Here is an 18,079-nt window from a genome sequence, read left to right on the forward strand (position 1 = left end):
TTCGATGAATATTGAAACACAACTTTAGCACCAGATAATGAGCAATTGAGTCAAAATCGATCGGACGCAGTGAGACAATGATCCTCTCTTCGTGTGGTGTACATCCGTGACTCTATAATTCAACGAAGAATCATTCCCACAACTTCAGCTGTGTCAGGATCTAGTTTGCAGTGAAAGCCTGTCAATCTGCTAAGGTAACGTTCGTCTGGGTGTCTGCAAAGGATTTGGTGAAATCTTTGGGTCTTGACAATTTGCTCTTCAAACAAAGTACATATTTCATGACTTAAGTTCTTTTAATATGAAAATTAGCCACTTTCCTGCAGCTGTGATGGCCGAGAGGTTAAGGCGTTGGATTTGAAATCCAATAGGGTCTCCCTGCGCAGGTTCGAATCCTGCTCACAGCGTTGAATCTTTTAAAAGTCATTAATTCCTTTGCAGAATTTGGGTTTCGTGGAGCTTGAGCTTTGCATTCAATCGAAAGTAAATTTTCAACTGTGAAGAATCCGAAGTAATTTCAAGACGTCTAATTGAATAAATTATATGTCGAGACACAAAAAGTAATCAACTTCCAACACGAATCAGTTTCAAAACATTTGTTGAACTATCGTGAAATTTGGATGTTCGGGGGGGGGGGGTGGGGGAGGTGGAATTAAGCAAAACAAGAAGCAATGCAATTTACCTGCAGGTGATGAGTTTTTTTTAGGATCAGTTGAAAGTCAAGCTGAGAAAGTTCAACCTAATTTACAACTGACTCTCAAGGCCAATAATCTATTATATCAGCAGTCAATGAATTAGAAAAAGCAACTCCATGTGTGGAAAGGAACTCGACTGATCCAGGTTCCTGGCTTGAGGTGTGATAAGGCAAGGCGATATCAGCGGAGTAGAATTTTCTGGAAATATTAGAAATGGAATGTTAACGGGCTTCTGCTGTCCACATTCGTAAGAAACTGTGCATTAAGAACTGAATTTGAAAATTAACGATGAAAATCAGACTTAGCCCTCTGCTTGTGGGGTAGCATTGTTCAGAGCAATAGGTTGTTGTTGAGGCTAAAATTGACCAAAATAATCGATGGGGATCTTATCCACGACCTTCGTTGGAGCAGTTGGTGTGGAGAGCTCACATGAAGAACCAAATACCAATTATTCATCTTGGCTATCTGAATTGCTTAGTCCAACATACTACCAGTTTAATGTAAAAACCTTTGCTCTCAGAGCTAGATATTTTCATGTCAGCATGTTCCGATCTGAGAAGATACTCCATGAAGTAGATGTGACTTAAATTTTGACTATAACGTCAGAGATGTTGACACATTTCTGCCCCAAAACAGCACTACCATTGGTATCAAATCAAACTGAACAAAGAACTAGTTCACTTAGACATTTCCTGTCTGCAGACTCTGCCAATGGACCGTTCAGGCCCGATGTAGGAATAGGGCGTGGTGACATCTGTTGGCAAGTGGATCACTTCATTCTTGCTCACGATCCATAAACCGCAATTCATTTTGAACTTCTTAGCCATCAGCATGATAAGTGGTACATAATGCATAGGTTTGCTTCTCGAAAGAAAGAGCGAAATCTTATTCAATGCAGACGCAAATTCGAGTTGTCCCTGGTCGACCAGACAACAGATATCGCGAAACAAAGTGAATACAGAAAACAATCAATGTTTTCTGGGAGTCAAAAAGATGTACTTGGAGAACGGAAACATATATTTGGAACTAAAGTCACATACCACTTTCAGACTAAATTTTCTTGAACCGTTATCTTAATTTGACCTTCATGTCCACCGTTGCTGCAAAAATTATCTTAACAACTCAGAACTTTGTGTTCTTTGATATTGTCTCCTTCATGTTTCTATTGATTTTTGAAACTAAAAACGGGCAATAGTAATGCACCCTATTTCACTTGCAAAGATCAGAAGAAGATCAATTTATAAGAGAACAGAAATAAAGCTACGTCTGTCTTTCGAGAGAAAACACAGTTACCATTTCGACTCCAAGAAGTCTTCTTCAGAAGTCAGCGCAATGAACTCGAAATAGTAGACCGAAAACGAAAAGAAGCCATAATGCCGCGAATACACCACCCGCAAGCGCATCAAGTCCTACTCGAATAGGCTGTATTACTACTCTCAACATCAGTGGAGAACGGAACAAAGCTCATTCTGCAGTTGCCAACCTAGTATGACGTAGTTTGTAAAGTCAGAAACATGATTCGGTAAAAAGCGGGATGAAAGCGGGATATCAGAAGTCTGAAAAAAGCAAGTGCGTGCTTTGCTTTGAAGAAGGTTGGCAGTGATGAAAATGGAGATTAACTCCAGTGAGGGGGGGCTTCATTAATCCTCAGAATCGTTGCAACACACAGCAATTCTTTTTGCTGGGTTTCTGTTCTGCCATTTTATAATCACGACTGCTGTCGGGTTTGGTTTCCATTCCAGGCTTAGGTGACTGCCTGATGGAAGTTTGCACATACGCCCAATTTCTGTGTGGTAGCTCTGGTTTGCTGCCACATTCTGAACATTTGCAGGTTATTTGGATTCACCATTGAACGCACACGGTTACAGAGACAGTGATGAGGAGAGTGTCTGGATAGGACGTACTTCAGAGGATTTTAGTGAACTTGAATAGACAGAGTGGGGTAAGTCTGCTGTTTCCTGGGTGAGCTACATGGACAGAGAGGGGTCAGGGTATTCTTCCCTGAGGGAGAGACATTGACAGAGTTGGATTAGTTGCTCTTACCTGTGTCAGTCACACAGATACAGTAGGGTCAGTCTGCCCTTCCCTGGGCGAATTTCTTTCACAGAGTGGTGACAGTCTGCTCTTCCCTGACTGAGTGAAACAGAAAGAGCGGGGTTAGTATTCTCTTCCCTCGATAATTTATGTTGACAGTCTGGCTTCCGTCTGTTCTTCTCTGGCGAGTTATATTGGTAGAGTGGGGTTAGTGTTCATTCATTGGGTGAGTGCCATAGACAGAATGGGATCAGTTCAGTCTGCTCTTCCCTGAGTGAATGACATTTACAGAGTGGGGTCAGACTGCTCTTCAGTGAATGACTTTTATTGACCGTGTGGGATCCGTCTGCAGAGTTACACTGAGAGTGTGGGGTCAGTCTGTCCTTCCTTCGGTGAGTAACACTGACTGAGTGGCGTCAGTTTGCTCTTCCCTCAGTGAGTTACATTTACAGAGTGGTATCAGTCTACTCTTTCCTGTGCGAGTTACATTGAGAGAGTGGTGTCAGTCTGTTTTTCATGGAGTGAGTTATTTGGACAGTGTGGAATCAATCTGCTCTTTCCTGGGTGAGTTGCATTGACAGAATGCGGTCAGTCTGCAATTTCCTAGTTGTGTTAAAGTGATCTCGTGAGGTCAGGGTGCTCTTCTCTGGTTGAGTCTCATTGACAGATTGGGCTTCATCTGCTCTTCCCTGGGAGAGTCACATTAACAGAATGGGGTCAGTCTGCTCCTTTCTGAGTGAGTAATATCACAGAGTGCACTCAGTCTGTTCTTCCCTGGGTGAGCTACGTTAAGAGAGTGGTGTCAGTCTGCTCCTCCACGGGCGTGTTACTTTCTCAGAGTCGTGACAGTCTGCTCTTCTCTATCTGAGTTTAACAGCAAGTATGGTTTCATTACTGTCTTCGCTGGATGATTCACATAGACAGAATGGAATAATCTTCTCTTCTCTGAGTGAGTTACTTTGACAGAGTGGGTTCAGGCTCGTCTCCCTGCTTGTGTTTCATTGACAGAATCAGATCAGGCTGCTCTTTCCTGGATGAGTGACAGAGACAGAATGGGTACAGCCTGCTCTTCTCTGAGTGAGTTACGTTGACAGAGTAGCATCAGTCTGCTCTTTCTTGTGTAAATTTTACTGACTGAGTGGTGTCACTCTGCCATTTACTGGGTGAGTTACATATAAAGTGTTGGGTCAGTCTGCTCTTCCCTGGATGACTAACATTGACAGAGTGGCGCCAGTCTACTCTTCCCTGGCTGAGTTACATGAACAGAGTGCGGTCAGGCCATAATTTCCTCGTTGAGTTACATTGATCGTGTGATGTCAGACTTCTGTCCCCTGGTTGAGTTACATTGACAGAGTGGGATCCATCTGCTCTTCCCTGGGTGGGTTACGTTAGCTGTTTGGGGTCGGTCTGCTTTCCGCAATCCAGGAACTCCATCTCTAGCGGTTTCTTGTCAGTACCTCCATACTAAGGATTTGAGAAGTTAGCAAAAGTAACTCGTCCCTTCCATCTTTGGGATAATTAGGGATGGGCAGTGAATCTTATCTCATTGAAAGACAACTGTGTCCCAGAAATGCATTTCTAATAATTGCATGTTCTAATTCGAAACTGCAAGCGGTCGGGAATAACTTGAGGCGAGGTGCAGGGTAGAATAATTAAAGTCAAATGCACTGATGCCTAGGAGACATGATACAAGATGTGAGTGTGGAGCTAATGGTGCAAGGCTCAGTGTCAGTGCTATTGGTTCAGCATTTATTGCTCACTGTTCGCAATGACTCACACACCACTGCTGTCAATTCACAACAATGAGCCTGTTCATCTTGGTTTGAAAATCCCTGCGTGTGTATTAACGTGGTTAATGGGACGCGAGAGGAGATGAGCACATCTTCTTTATTCTGTCAGTTGAAACAGACGAAAATATCTGTTGGATGCCAATGCAAGAGGATACTGTCTTTTTCTGTGCCTTTTTAGTGGGGCATGCTAGCATTGAAATGTCTGTTTTTGCAAAAGCAGAGTTTGATTGCCATTCATACTGAGCAACATTAATACAGAAAACGCGTTTTCGAATTCCTGTGATCAAGTGGTTCAGGCATTGCACATATGGACGAGAAATCTGGCTTTTAACGTGGCGTCATGGCCTAGCTGGTGAAAGCAGCTCCCATCACACTGGTGACTGCTCATTGTATTGAAAGCTCGTTATTTCTTGCAAGTATTGTGTTGTTGATCGAGGAACTCAGTGTCCTGTTTGAATTGCTGTGCATTCTAATTTCGCGTTCCGGCTTCATTTTCCTGGTTTAAATCCAGTAGTGTAGGTTGCTCTTTTTAACTATATTTTAACCTGGAGATTCTTCCCGCAGTTCCACAAGCACTTCTGCTTCTCATCCTCTTATTCTCATTCCTTCATTCCCAGTTTTGTGGAAATTAAGTGGTGAGGCAGGAGACACTGCAGCATTCCCGGGAAATGTTGTGGTAATGGCACTGACACCACGACATGATCACCCTCATTCTCTGCTGTCACCATTCATTCGTTGTACACCAACAGTAAATGCATCGTTGTTCTTCTTCAGCTGTCATGTAATTACTTTCTTTTTCTGTTGGATAAGGAATTCAAGTTTAACTTCGAAAGGGTCTTTAGATTTTGAGGAAGAAATGTCTCCTTGCCTCAGGTCGAAGTGACAGACGCATTATCCAGAGAATGTGAGACTACTTCGACCGACTCCAGCCAGGCGTCAGAAAGCCTCTCAGCAGTTCGAATCTCAAACTGTCTCTGAATGTCAGGCTTTTCAAGAGCAGAAATGGGAAATGAGGGATATGGTGAGCCAGAGAGTCGGAGAATGTGAACAAGGCCCAGGAGGATACAGAGACAAATATAGAAAAAACAAAGACACATATTGAGGCAGACACTGAAAGAAACAATTCTCCATTCGGCGTGACTGCTAAATAACGGAAACTAAAAGGAAATGTAGCCATTAAAACATAGCCTTCCACCAGCTCAGGAAAATGAAAGTAACATGACAGCTGATTAAGTCCTTTTAAGATTGTAAATTCGATGTTTGTAAGCTCAGGAGTGATTTTCATAAATATCCTGATTCGACAGGTAAGATTATCATTTTCCCAACAGTATAATCTAGAAATCTATAAGTAACCTGATTCCTGTCTATCTTAAGGAAAAAAAACTGTTTCTCTCCACAGATGTTGCCAGTTGTAGCGGTTTCTCTATCAATTCTCGTTTTTAGATCATATTTCCAAAACCTGTATCTTTGTGATTTTTGATAACCTGGCACAAAACCAAGCATTACCAGGTTCGGACCAGTGGTAAGAAATACTGGTACCACGATATATTTATACAATAAAACATGCATTCCCTGTCCAAGAATAGTACCAACACTATTGTGGATAGAGTTCCAATTCCGAACTACGAGATTACACGGAATGAAGACAGACGCTCTTGCACTTATTCTCAATGAAATGGATTTTCCATTTAATTTCTGATCAGTTCCCCTGCAGATTGGTTTCTACTCGTCTTCAAGTTTTGCAGAATGGAAAATCCAATTTGGCCCATGGTGCAGTCTGGTTTAAAGACATTCATCTATTCTATTCCCAGTTTCCAGCTTTGGTCCATAATCTTATGTGTTCTGATGCTTCCAGTGCAAATGGCAGTGAGGTTCTCGCTTTGATCTTAGATGACACAACAATGGGATTGAAGTTTGACATACTCACACTGTGTTATTACCCACGTCGTGTCTCCCACAGAAAGAGAGACACAGACACATTCGCCAAGAATCGCAATAACGTCATATTCCCAGGCACCAACCTAAGCCCTAAGTTCATCTGTCTATATTCCATGTATTAAAGTAGATGCATTTCAGGCCACCAGTTCTTTTGCATTTATCTGCTCTCTGCCTAATCTTCCCATTATTAATACTATCTTCCAGATTCTCAGCGTTTCCAGTTTCCACCTCACTGCCAACCTGTTTAATCTTGTGGTTCCCAGTCCCCTGCCACATTAGTATAAAACCTCCCCAACAGCAGTAGCAAAAACTCCCGAAAGGACATACGTTCCCGCCTGTTTCAGATGTAGGTCGTCAATTTTCTTATAGTCTCACATTCCCCAGAACTGGTCACAAAATCCAATAAATCTGAAACCCGCCCTGCAGCACCATTCCTCAACTCACGTGTTCACCGTGCCGTTTCTTAATTCATTTCTACGCTGGCAGTCACATGGCACCGGCAGTAATCCCGAGATTACTACCTTTGAGGTCATCCTCTTTAATTTCTATCCACGCTCCCTGAATTCTCCCTGCAGGTCCACATCTCGTTTTTTTTTCGTTGGTGCCTGTATGCACCAAGTCAACTGGCTGTTCACGATCCCCTTTTCGAATGCTCTTCAGCCGATGGGCGACATCCCTGGCCTGAGCACCTGGGAGGCAACATAACTCTCCAAAATTGCTGATGCTCCACAGTGAGTCCACCCGCAGTTCCAGAGTGGCCACGCGGTAAAACAAGTGCTGCAGCTGGACACACGTCTTGCAAGTGTAAGTTTAGAAAAGCTTTACAAGGATTTGCAAGGTTTGCAGTGCTTGGACATGAGAACAAAACTGAATAGGCTTTGTCAGATTCCCAGGAGCTTCAGGGCTTAGATATGGACGCACAGAAGCTTATAAAATCATGAGGAAGACAGGCAGAGGAAATAGTCAGGGAGCACTTCTTCACAAGACACGCGAGTTCAGATCTACATAGCAAATGTCTCATGTGAGAGAGGAAAGTTTTAAAAGGGATGTGAGGGACACATGTTTTTCACACAGAACTTTTGTGTGTGGAATGAATTGCCACATTTAGTGGCAGAGTCTGGTGCACTCACAACATTTCAAAGGCATCTGAATGGGTTTATAGACAGCAAGACCTCGGAGAGATAAGGCACAAATATTGGCAGAAATGTATGGATTAATTTCGGTTATCTATTCAGCAAGGGCAAGTTGGATCGCGGGATTTGTTTCCATGCTCGAAAAGTCTGAGATGCTCCAGCCACCGGCAACGGTTTGAATACACCATTTGCAAAAAAATGCATGATGTTTGTAACTCAGCCAGCGAGTTTGGCTATTTTGTTTGGAGGGTGGATGAGCCCAACCGATCTAGAGATTAAGGTTTTCCGGATATTTACTGCCAATGACGATTCTTCTTGACACTTTCCCAAGTTCGCCATCAGAGATATTGGCTGAAGAAAAATATCTCACATATCTAATTACCCACTTTGCTCTCCAGCGAATCCACAAACTGACAGCTCTTATTGTGGAACAGAATCAAAACTGAAAAGGCAGTACCATGATCAGACACACCGAAGCTTAAGTGCTGTCTGTGAGGCACTGTGAGTCGTCTCTGACATGAACTGCTCGCACAAATAACAGCGAGGCAATTCAAAACCTACTGGAGATTTAGTGTATTGCCAAGTCCCAGAAAGTGCTCAAGTATCGTAAAACAAAACACAACAACGAACCATTAAAAGTGAACATTTCCAATTATATCCGTGATTAAATTAGGCCATCAATGTGCCGGTGCCCCCATGTGATCGAGAGAGACAATCACCTTTATCCCTCACCAGGACAGTAATGAAGGAAATGAAAGTATAGCAACTTTTCACATCGCGATAGCCCACCTTTTCGCCACAACATCAAAAAACGGCAAAGAGATTCAATGCAGGATCGTCTTTCGAAATAACGATGAAATAACTATGTCTATTCACTTTCAGAGTAAATGGGGAACAACACAAGTTGTCTGGAATATGAATAACCAACATAGACGACTTTGGTCTCAGATTCTACTGATGCACAGACCTTGGGTGATTGCCCTACACCCAGAAATCTTCTGGCTGCCTTCTGTTTGCCCTGTCACATTAAACTTGTGCTGCTCTAATCGAATTTGTAGTTCTTGCCATTTGTCCGTATTGCTACTAGGGATAGCTGGTCGTGGCAACTCGTGACTGCCACACAAATTCTTTGTCAAAATTGGATAGTCCCACAACGTGATTCGCAGTGCACGAACTTCGCAACGAGGATATGCCACGCAACAAGTTAAAAAGCACGCTTCCATTTATTAAAATAAGTTTCTGGGAACTGACAGCCAGATTCCTCCTTACACTCGGAATTATGACAACACATAAACCAACAGCCTCTCTATGAGACAAGTGACCAATGCCCATCTTGTGCCAGACAAACGTAGTTGACAAGATTGCACGCAGGGACTGCACAGAAAACTATAGAGGAGAAGCAGACGACCATCGAGCTGCATTCATGCAGTTCAGTTACCCTGTAAACCCCATGCACAGCTGTTCCTTGTAGGTACACACAGGGCACTGAGTGTCTCTGACTCCGGGACTTGGAACTCTGATTATATGACCGTCTGCAGCACTGGTTACTTCCTTGTGTGAGGTCACTCCCGATGGAACATATGTAAAACACGTATTTGAGAAATACGTCCAAAATAGTACCCAAGAGATGTATTTCTGTTGTGTCTCTAGTCCTGTTCCTGACATGACATCCAGCATTGTACTTATTGAGTGCTTCCTGACGGTTCGGTGCATGCTTCCGTGATCGCATTGTGTGCAGTAACCTGCGTTTTAGCTGCAATTACGTGCGTTTGAAACCCAGGACCACCGGCCTCTATTTTGTTTTCCTCTTATCGTGCGCAATTGCAACACAGTAAACGATCAATTAATATTGGGAAATGGCATACACAGGCGTGTGAAAAGCCCAGTTTCCGTGGCAATTCTGCAATGGTTAGAGATTACTTTGATTCAGGAGATAAGGATGGAAAGTGTGTTTGAGTAGAGATGAGGAACATTGAGGAAAGAGGAAACCAGCTGGTGGAGCTTACAAGAACACTAACAGTAAGCATAGTGTAAAAAAAAAGACAGGAAAAAATACCGCCTGTGAATGATAAAAGAAGGCAAGAATCATGGGAGGCATTCATTTCCCTTCTTACTCTCCCGTTTGAGATTGTAAAGAAACTTTGAAGAAAAACAATCGAAAAGTTATATATGCCCCATCGAACAAAGTGTGCTGTACCTTGGTCATTGATTACTGTAGATTAGAATACTTACAATGTGCAAACAGGCCATTCGGCCCAGCAACTCCACATCGAACCGCCCGAGCCCAAATGCATTCCTCTCCTTTAACCCTGTCAATTCAGCACCGCCATTTCAACTAATCGGTACATTTTTGGAATGTGGGAGAAAACCAGAGCAAGCGCACGCAGCCACGGGGAGAATGTGCAAACTCCACACATGCAGTTGCTTGAGGTGGGAATTGACCCTGACTCTGTGGCATTGTGAAACAGCAGCGCTCACGATGGTGTCAGCGTGAGATGGGATTTATTTGCCTTCTTTAATTGGGAAAATTCTCTGTCATTGTGAGCATCTGGAAAGACCAGTTCCCTCGCCAGAAAAAGAAATGAATATGTCATTAACCTTTGTTTGTTTCATGTCCAAGAAAACTCAGATCAATAGCTCCTTTCAATGAATAATCTTGACTCAATTTGGCTGCAAATATCTTTTCCTAACTTTGTGTTTTTCTTCTTTTACATTGGTGTCTCGCATCTTACAAATGACAGCAAAGGTATGAAAGGAGATGGAAGCATTTAACTCATCAAGTCAGCGGCAGCTTTCAATGAGATCACGGCTGATTGGGTCAGTGCTCAAGGGTGCGGTGCTGTCTGTAGTCATGGCCGAGTGGTTAAGCAAATGCATTGCAGGAAGATTCAAATCAAGCTGATGATAACAACGGCTCGTTTTGAGCCGCTAATTTGCAGTGAAGTGGCGGCGCCAAGAAAAGGTGTCACGCAGCTCGTCTAATTCCACATCCTGAGCTCGAAATGACCAGATGTCTCTCACTGAGTTTCGGCAGGGTCTTGCTTAGACGACATCATGACACGTTTTCACTGGAGTGGATCATGAAATCGCGTCGGGACTGTGAATAAAACGATGGAAACTTCCAGCAGAGAAGGAGGCGACCCTGAAGCAGGCAGCTGAGGACAAATGTTTCTCCTTTGCCAGTGAAAGGCACGGCTGCACAAATTGGAAACTTCGAAGTGAAGCAGTGTTGGTGATTATCTTCGCTGCTTGTTCACCTTTTAAATTCTGATTCCGTGAAAGTCCATGGCATTACATATCGAGAATCTGCCAACGTTCATCTGGACTCTGGGACAATGAAAAACACTGGAACACACAAGACACTATTCAAATATTGACTGGGATCACTACAGTACGAGTACTATAGATGGTTCAGTTTTTGTCGAATCCTGCTGACTCCATTATGAATGCTTTCCTGCTGGAACAATTCAACGTTCAGAAAGCCTGTTTGGAAACCAGGCCTGTAATTTGATTAGACTTGAGAAACTCGAGTTCTTTATCAGAAATGCTCCACATTTAAAACATTATCTTTGTTTCTCTTTCCAGATACACTGCTCGACACATCGGATTTCTGCAGTTGTTATTGAACGCCCTGAGCAGAAGTGCTGCTTTTCATTACATTCCTCTCATCCCTTGTCCTCTGTTCTCTGACTCTGGTCATTGGCAACACTTCTTCCTGCTAGTCAGAGTGCTCATTCCCCACTGCTCCCTCTCCCATCATTACAAGTAACCGCAGGAAACTGCCACTTAACCATCTTTGTTCCAAAGTGAAACTCACCAGCCTAGTAACTCTCTCCACCAAACGGGATGTCTCATCGCTGGACATGGTGCAAGCCAGAGGATTGTGAAGAGGTACTGTGAAAATATTGTCAGTTGGCAGCTGGAAAAATGTTTAGGAAGCAAACCATATAATTTAGGCTCCAGCTTTGGAAATCTTGAGAAACTCTTTGGGAAATGGAATCAGAGGAGATTGAAGAAGTGTAAATTGTCAGTCCGAGAAGAGGAAGGGACATTGACTCTGATGTTCTCGACACAGGAACTGATCTGAGACACTGAAAGAATTCTCGCTCCCGTACGTGAGGAATACAAACTTCATCTGGACTGTGGGACAATGAAAAACTCTGGAACACTCAAGACAATATCCAAGTATTGACTGAGATCACTACAGTACGAGTACTATAGATGTGTCAGTTTTTGTCCAGTGTGTGCGGGAGGGCTTCCTGACACAGTATGTAGACATGCCTTCAAGGGAAGAAGCCACTTTGGATTTAGTACTGGGTAACGAGCCTGGCCAGGTTTTAGATTTGGAAGTAGGTGAGCACTGTGGAGACAGCGATCACAATTCTCTCAGGTTTACTTTCGTGATGGAAAGGGATAGGTCCCCTCCACGGAGCAAGAGTTTCAGCTGGTGGAAGGGAAATCACGATGCAATGAGGTAAGATTTAGGAAACGTAGAATGGGTTAGGAAACTGCAGAGGGTGAGCACATTAAAATGTGGAGCTTATTTAAGGAAAAGCTCCTGTGTGTCCTAGATTTGTATGTACCTGTCAGGCAGGGAGGAAGATATAGAACGCATGAGTCGTGGTTTACTAAGGAAGTGGAATCCCTGGTCAAGAAGAACAAGAAGTCTTATGTTATGACAAAACGTGAAAACTCAGTTAGAGCGCTCGAGGGTTCCAACGATATCAGGAAAGACCTAAAAAGAGAGCTGAGAAGAGCCAGGAGGAGACATGAGAAGTTGTTGGCAGATAGGATCAGGGTTAACGCTAAGGCTTTCCATAGGTATGTCAGGAATAAAAGAATGACGAGAGTTAAATTTGGGACAATCAAGGATCATCGTGGGAAGTCGTGTTTGGAGTCAGTGGAGATAGAGGAAGCACTAAATAAATATTTTTCGACAGAGTTCGCTATAGATAATGAAAATGTTGGCGAGGAAGATACAGAGATACTTGCGTCTAGACTAGAAGAGATTGAGGTTCACAAGGAAGAGATATTTGAAATACTGCAGAGTGTGAAAATAGATAAGTCAGCTAGACCGGATGGGATCTATCTGATGTTGTTTAGCAAATGCACTGCAGGAAGTTACAAATCAAGCTGATGCTAACGTCGGCTCGTTTTGAGCCGCTAATTTGCAGTGAAGTGGCGGCGCCAATAAAAGGTGTCACGCAGCTCGTCTAATTCCACAACCTGAGCTCGAAATGACCAGATGTCTCTCGCTGAGTTTCGGCAGGGTCTTGCTTAGACGGCACCATGACACGCTTTCACTGGAGTGGATCATGACATCGCGTCGGGACTGTGAATAAAACGATGGACACTTCCAGCAGAGAAGGAGGCGACCCTGAAGCAGGCAGCTGAGGACAAATGTTTCTCCTTTGCCAGTGAAAGGCACTGCTTCACAAATTGGAAACTTCGAAGTGAAGCAGTGTTGGTGATTATCTTCGCTGCTTGTTCACCTTTTTAATTCTGATTCCGTGAACGTCCATGGCATTACATATCGGCATTCTGCCGTTGGTCAGCGCGTCTATTGGGCCAGTGGCGTGATGGATAACGTGTCTGACTTCGCATCAGAAGGTTGTAGGTTCGAGACCTATCTGGCTCGAGGGCAATGTCTCTCTTTAACTGTGCCCCACGTTGACACTCCCCTGTGAAGTCCTGCCGGGGCGTTGCTTATGTGCTTCCGCGTTTAAAACTTGCATTTGTCCTATTGTCCATTTCAAATTCCAGCTCACCACAACGGAGACCTCTGTCGCTTTGGGGGGATCTTTCTGTGTGTCTCCCTTTGTGGGTGAAAATGAGCATGAGTTCCTCAAAAGAGTTACGAGTCGTTGTGGAAGTGTCATACATCTGCCCCATTATTGTGCCATTTAAGAACACAGGATAAAGTCATTGACATTTGCCCTGGGAACATTAGAACACACGAGACTTTGGGCCAAAGTTGGAAACTGCGACTGGAACAGATGGCTCTCTGATTAGCCGCAATGCACACAGGCGGAATGGCCTTTTGCCACTTTGTAAATCTCCGAAGACAAGTTGAAAATAATCTGCAACGAAAATGATCATAAAAGGTGTTTTATTTACACTAAATACGATAGTATCTATCGCCTTGTCTTGTTATTTACTTGTGAGGATTCGGTACTCTCAGCACTGTGGCCCGGATCGTATTCCCGCTCATGGAATGGTTGTATTGTTGAGCTAACATGTCGGTGTCCCAGTACTTCTGCCGATTTTGCGATGCGAGCAGGTCATTGGTTTTGTCCAAAACATGATGAATGTTAACATAATACAAATAGCTGCAGTTGCTGGAAATCTGAGCTAAAAACGAAAATTGTTTGCGGAACGCAGAAAGACTGGCAACAGAAACATCGACTTTCCTGCTCCTCGGATGCTGCTGTGCTTTTCCAGAATTTTCTGATCTAAAATCAGGTTTCCAGCATCTGCAGTCCTCACTTTTGCCGAGTTCTTTCAGTGTCGCTGGTTCCCAATTCAAGAACTCCGTCTGTAGCGGTTTCATGTCTGTACCTCCATGCTGTGGAATTGGAGAGTGAAGAAAAGTAACTCGCCCCCTCCATCTCTGGGGTAATTAGGGGCTGAAAGTGAATCGTATCACATTGATTTCTTGGGAAAGATGCTGGAGTCTATTATAAAGGATGAAGTTACGGCACATCTGGATAATAGTAACAGGATAGGACAGAGTCAGCATGGATTTATGAAGGGGAAATCATGCTTGACTAATCTTCTTGAATTTTTTGAGGATGTAACTCGGAAGATGGACGAGGGAGATCCAGTGAATGTAGTGTACCTGGACTTTCAGAAAGCTTTTGATAAAGTCCCACACAAGAGGTTAGTGAGTAAAATTAGGGCGCACGGGATTGGAGGCAAAGTACTAGATTGGATAGAGAATTGGTTGGCTAATAGGAAACAAAGGGTAGTGATTAACGGCTCCATTTCGGAATGGCAGGCAGTGACCAGTGGGGTTACGCAGGGATCCGTGCTGGGACTGCAGCTTTTTACAATATATGTAAATGATATAGAAGATGGTATCAGCAATAACATTAGCAAATTTGCTGATGACACAAAGCTAGGTGGTAGGGTGAAATGTGATGAGGATGTTAGGAGATTACAGGGTGACCTGGACAAGTTAGGTGAGTGGGCAGATGCATGGCAGATGCAGTTTAATGTGGATAAATGTCTGGTTATCCACTTTGGTGGCAAGAACAGGAAGGCAGATTACTACCTCAATGGTATCAAATTAGGTAAAGGGGCTGTTCAGAGAGATCTGGGTGTTCTTGTCCACCAGTCAATGAAGGCAAGCATGCAGGTACAGCCGGTCGTGAAGAAGGCTAATAGCATGCTGGCCTTCATAACAAGAGGGATTGAGTATAGAAGCAAAGAGGTGCTTCTGCAGCTGTACAGGGCCCTGGTGAGACCACACCTGGAGTACTGTGTACAGTTCTGGTCTCCAAATTTGAGGAAAGACATTCTGGCTATTGAGGGAGTGCAGCGTAGGTTCACGAGGTCAATTCCTGGAATGGCAGGATTGCCTTACACGGAAAGACTGAAGCGACTGGGCTTGTATACCCTTGAGTTTAGAAGACTGAGAGGGGATCTGATTGAAACGTATAGGATTATGAAAGGACTGGACACTCTGGCAGGAGGAAACATATTTCCGTTGATGGGGGAGTGCCGAACCAGAGGACACAACTTAAAAATACGGGGTAGACAATTTAGGACAGAGATGAGGAGAAACTACTTCACCCAGAGAGTGGTGGCTGTGTGGAATGCTCTGCCCCAGAGGGCAGTGGAGGCCAAGTCTCTGGATTCATTTAAGAAAGAATTGGATAGAGCTCTTAAAGATAGTGGAGTCAAGGGGTATGGAGATAAGGCAGGAACAGGATACTGATTAGGAATGATCAGCCATGATCATATTGAATGGCGGTGCAGGCTCGAAGGGCAGAATGGCCTACTCCTGCATCTATTGTCTATTGTCTATTGTCTATTGTCTATTGTCTGTCTATTGTCTATTGTCTATTGTCTATTGTCTATTGAAGTATATCTACAAGCGACTTAATCTCTGTCTTTTATTGGGAACCATCTCTTTCATTGTAACCATCAGGAATGACCATTTCGTTCGCTAAAAAAAGAAATGAATCTGTCACTAACCTTTGTTTGTTTCATGTCCAAGAATACTCAGATCAATAGCTCCCTTGATTACCTCTGCTGGTCATGTTCGCAAAGAGATCTAGCAAATTGCCAAGTGTGATTTTCCTTTCAATAAATAATTTTGACTCAATTTGGCTGCAAATATCTTTTCCTAACTTTGTGCTTTTCTTCTTTTACATTGGTGTCTCGCACCTTACAAATGACAGCAAAGGGATGAATGGAGATGGAAACATTTAACTCAAGTCAGCGGCAGTTTTCAATGAGATCACGGCTGATTTGGTCAGTGCTCAGTGTGTGGCATTGTCTGTAGTCATGGCCGAGTGGTTAAGGCGATGGGTTAGAAGTCCTTTGGGGTTTCCCCACGTAGGTTCGAGTCCTGCTGACTACATTATGAATGCTTTCCTGCTGGAACAATTCAAAGTTCAGAAAGCCTGTTTTGCAAACCAGGCCTGTAATTTGATTAGACTTGAGAAACTCGAGTTCTTCATCAGAAATGCTCCACATTTAAAAGATTATCTCTGTTTCTCTTTCCAGATACACTGCTCGACACATCGGGTTTCTGCAGTTGTTATGGAACGCCCTGAGCAGAAGTGCTGCTTTTCATTAGATTCCTTTAATCCCTTGTCCTCTGTTCTCTGACTCTGCTCATTGGCAACACTTTCTCCTGTTCGTCAGAGTGCTCATTCCCCACTGCTCCCTCTCCCATCATTACAAACAACCGCATGAAATTGCCACTTAACCATTTTTGTTCCAAAGTGAACCTCACCAGCCTAGGAACTCTCTCCACCAAATAGGACTTTTCATCCCGGGACATGGTGCAAGCCAGAGGATTGTGAAGAGATACTGTGAAAATATTGTCAGTTGGCAGTTCGAAAAATGTTTAGGAAGCAAACCATATAATTTAGGCTCCAGCTTTGCAAATCTTGAGAAACTCTTTGGGAAATGGAATCAGAGGAGATTGAAGAAGTGTAAATTGTCAGTCCGAGTAGAGGAAGGGACATTGACTCTGATGTTCAAGGCACAGGAACTGATCTGAGACATTGAAAGAATTCTCGCTTCCGTACGTGAGGAATACAAACTTCATCTGGACTGTGGGACAATGAAAAACTCTGGAACACTCAAGACAATGTCCAAATATTGACTAAGATCACTACAGTAGGATTACAATAGATGGGTCAGTTTTTGTCCAGTGTGTGCGGGAGGGCTTCCTGACACAGTACGTAGACATGCCTTCAAGGGAAGAAGCCACTTTGGATTTAGTACTGGGTAACGAGCCTGGCCAGGTTTTAGATTTGGAAGTAGGTGAGCACTGTGGAGACAGCGATCACAATTCTCTCAGGTTTACTTTCGTGATGGAAAGGGATAGGTGTACTCCACGGAGCAAGAGTTCCAGCTGGTGGAAGGGAAATTACGATGCAAAGAGGTAAGATTTAGGAAGCGTAGAGTGGGGTAGGAAACTGTCGGGGGTGAGCACATTAAAAATGTGGAGCTTATTCAAGGAAAAGCTCCTGTGTGTCCTAGATTTGTATGTACCTGTCAGGCAGGGAGGAAGATATAGAACGCGTGAGCCGTGGTTTACTAAGGAAGTGGAATCCCTAGTCAAGAAGAACATGAAGTCTTATGTTAGGACAAAACGTGAAAACTCAGTTAGAGCGCTCGAGGCTTCTACCAATATCAGGAAAAACCTAAAAAGAGAGCTGAGAAGAGGTGAAGAAGACATGAGACGTTGTTGGCAGATAGGATCAGGGTTACCCCTCAGGCTTTCCATTGGTATGTCAGCAATTAAAGTATGACGAGAGTTAAATTTGGGACAATCAAGGATAATATTGGGAAGTTTTGTGTGGATTCAGAGGAGATAGAGGAAGCACTAAATAAATATTTTTCGACAGTGTTCGCAATAGAAAATGAAAATGTTGGCGACGACGATACATAGATACTTGCGTCTAGTGTAGTAGATTCTGAGGTTCACAAGGATTAGGTGATAGAATTACTGAAGAGTGTGAAACCAGACAAGTTCCCTGGGCCGGATGGGATCGGTCCTCGGATCCCCTGGGAAGCAAGGGAAGAGATTGATGAGCCTTTGGAATTGATCGTCAAATCATCGTTGTCTAGAGGAATAGTGCCTGTGGAATAGAGCATAGCTTATGTTTTTCCCTTGATCAAAAAGTTTAGTAGAGACACCCCTGGTAATTACAGACCAGTGAGTCTCACTGCAGTTGTTGGAAACGTGTTGGAAAAGGTTATTATAGATAGGATTTATAACCATATCGAAAAGAATAATCTTATCAGGGAC

The 18,079-nt window shown here is 43.5% G+C and overlaps 2 non-coding genes across 2 annotated transcripts; both read left to right on the plus strand.

Annotated features, from left to right (window-relative positions):
* The first annotated feature begins 322 nt into the window (after window positions 1-322).
* Window positions 323-404, plus strand: trnas-uga (transfer RNA serine (anticodon UGA)). Its single transcript has one exon. It is a non-coding gene; the product is annotated as a tRNA-Ser (tRNA).
* Window positions 405-16,092: 15,688 nt separating this feature from the next.
* trnas-aga (transfer RNA serine (anticodon AGA)) lies at window positions 16,093-16,174 on the plus strand. The gene has a single exon. It is a non-coding gene; the product is annotated as a tRNA-Ser (tRNA).
* Window positions 16,175-18,079: the final 1,905 nt, after the last annotated feature.

Source organism: Chiloscyllium punctatum, chromosome 24 (genome assembly GCF_047496795.1).
Source record: "Chiloscyllium punctatum isolate Juve2018m chromosome 24, sChiPun1.3, whole genome shotgun sequence".
In the NCBI taxonomy this organism is placed as follows: domain Eukaryota; kingdom Metazoa; phylum Chordata; class Chondrichthyes; order Orectolobiformes; family Hemiscylliidae; genus Chiloscyllium; species Chiloscyllium punctatum.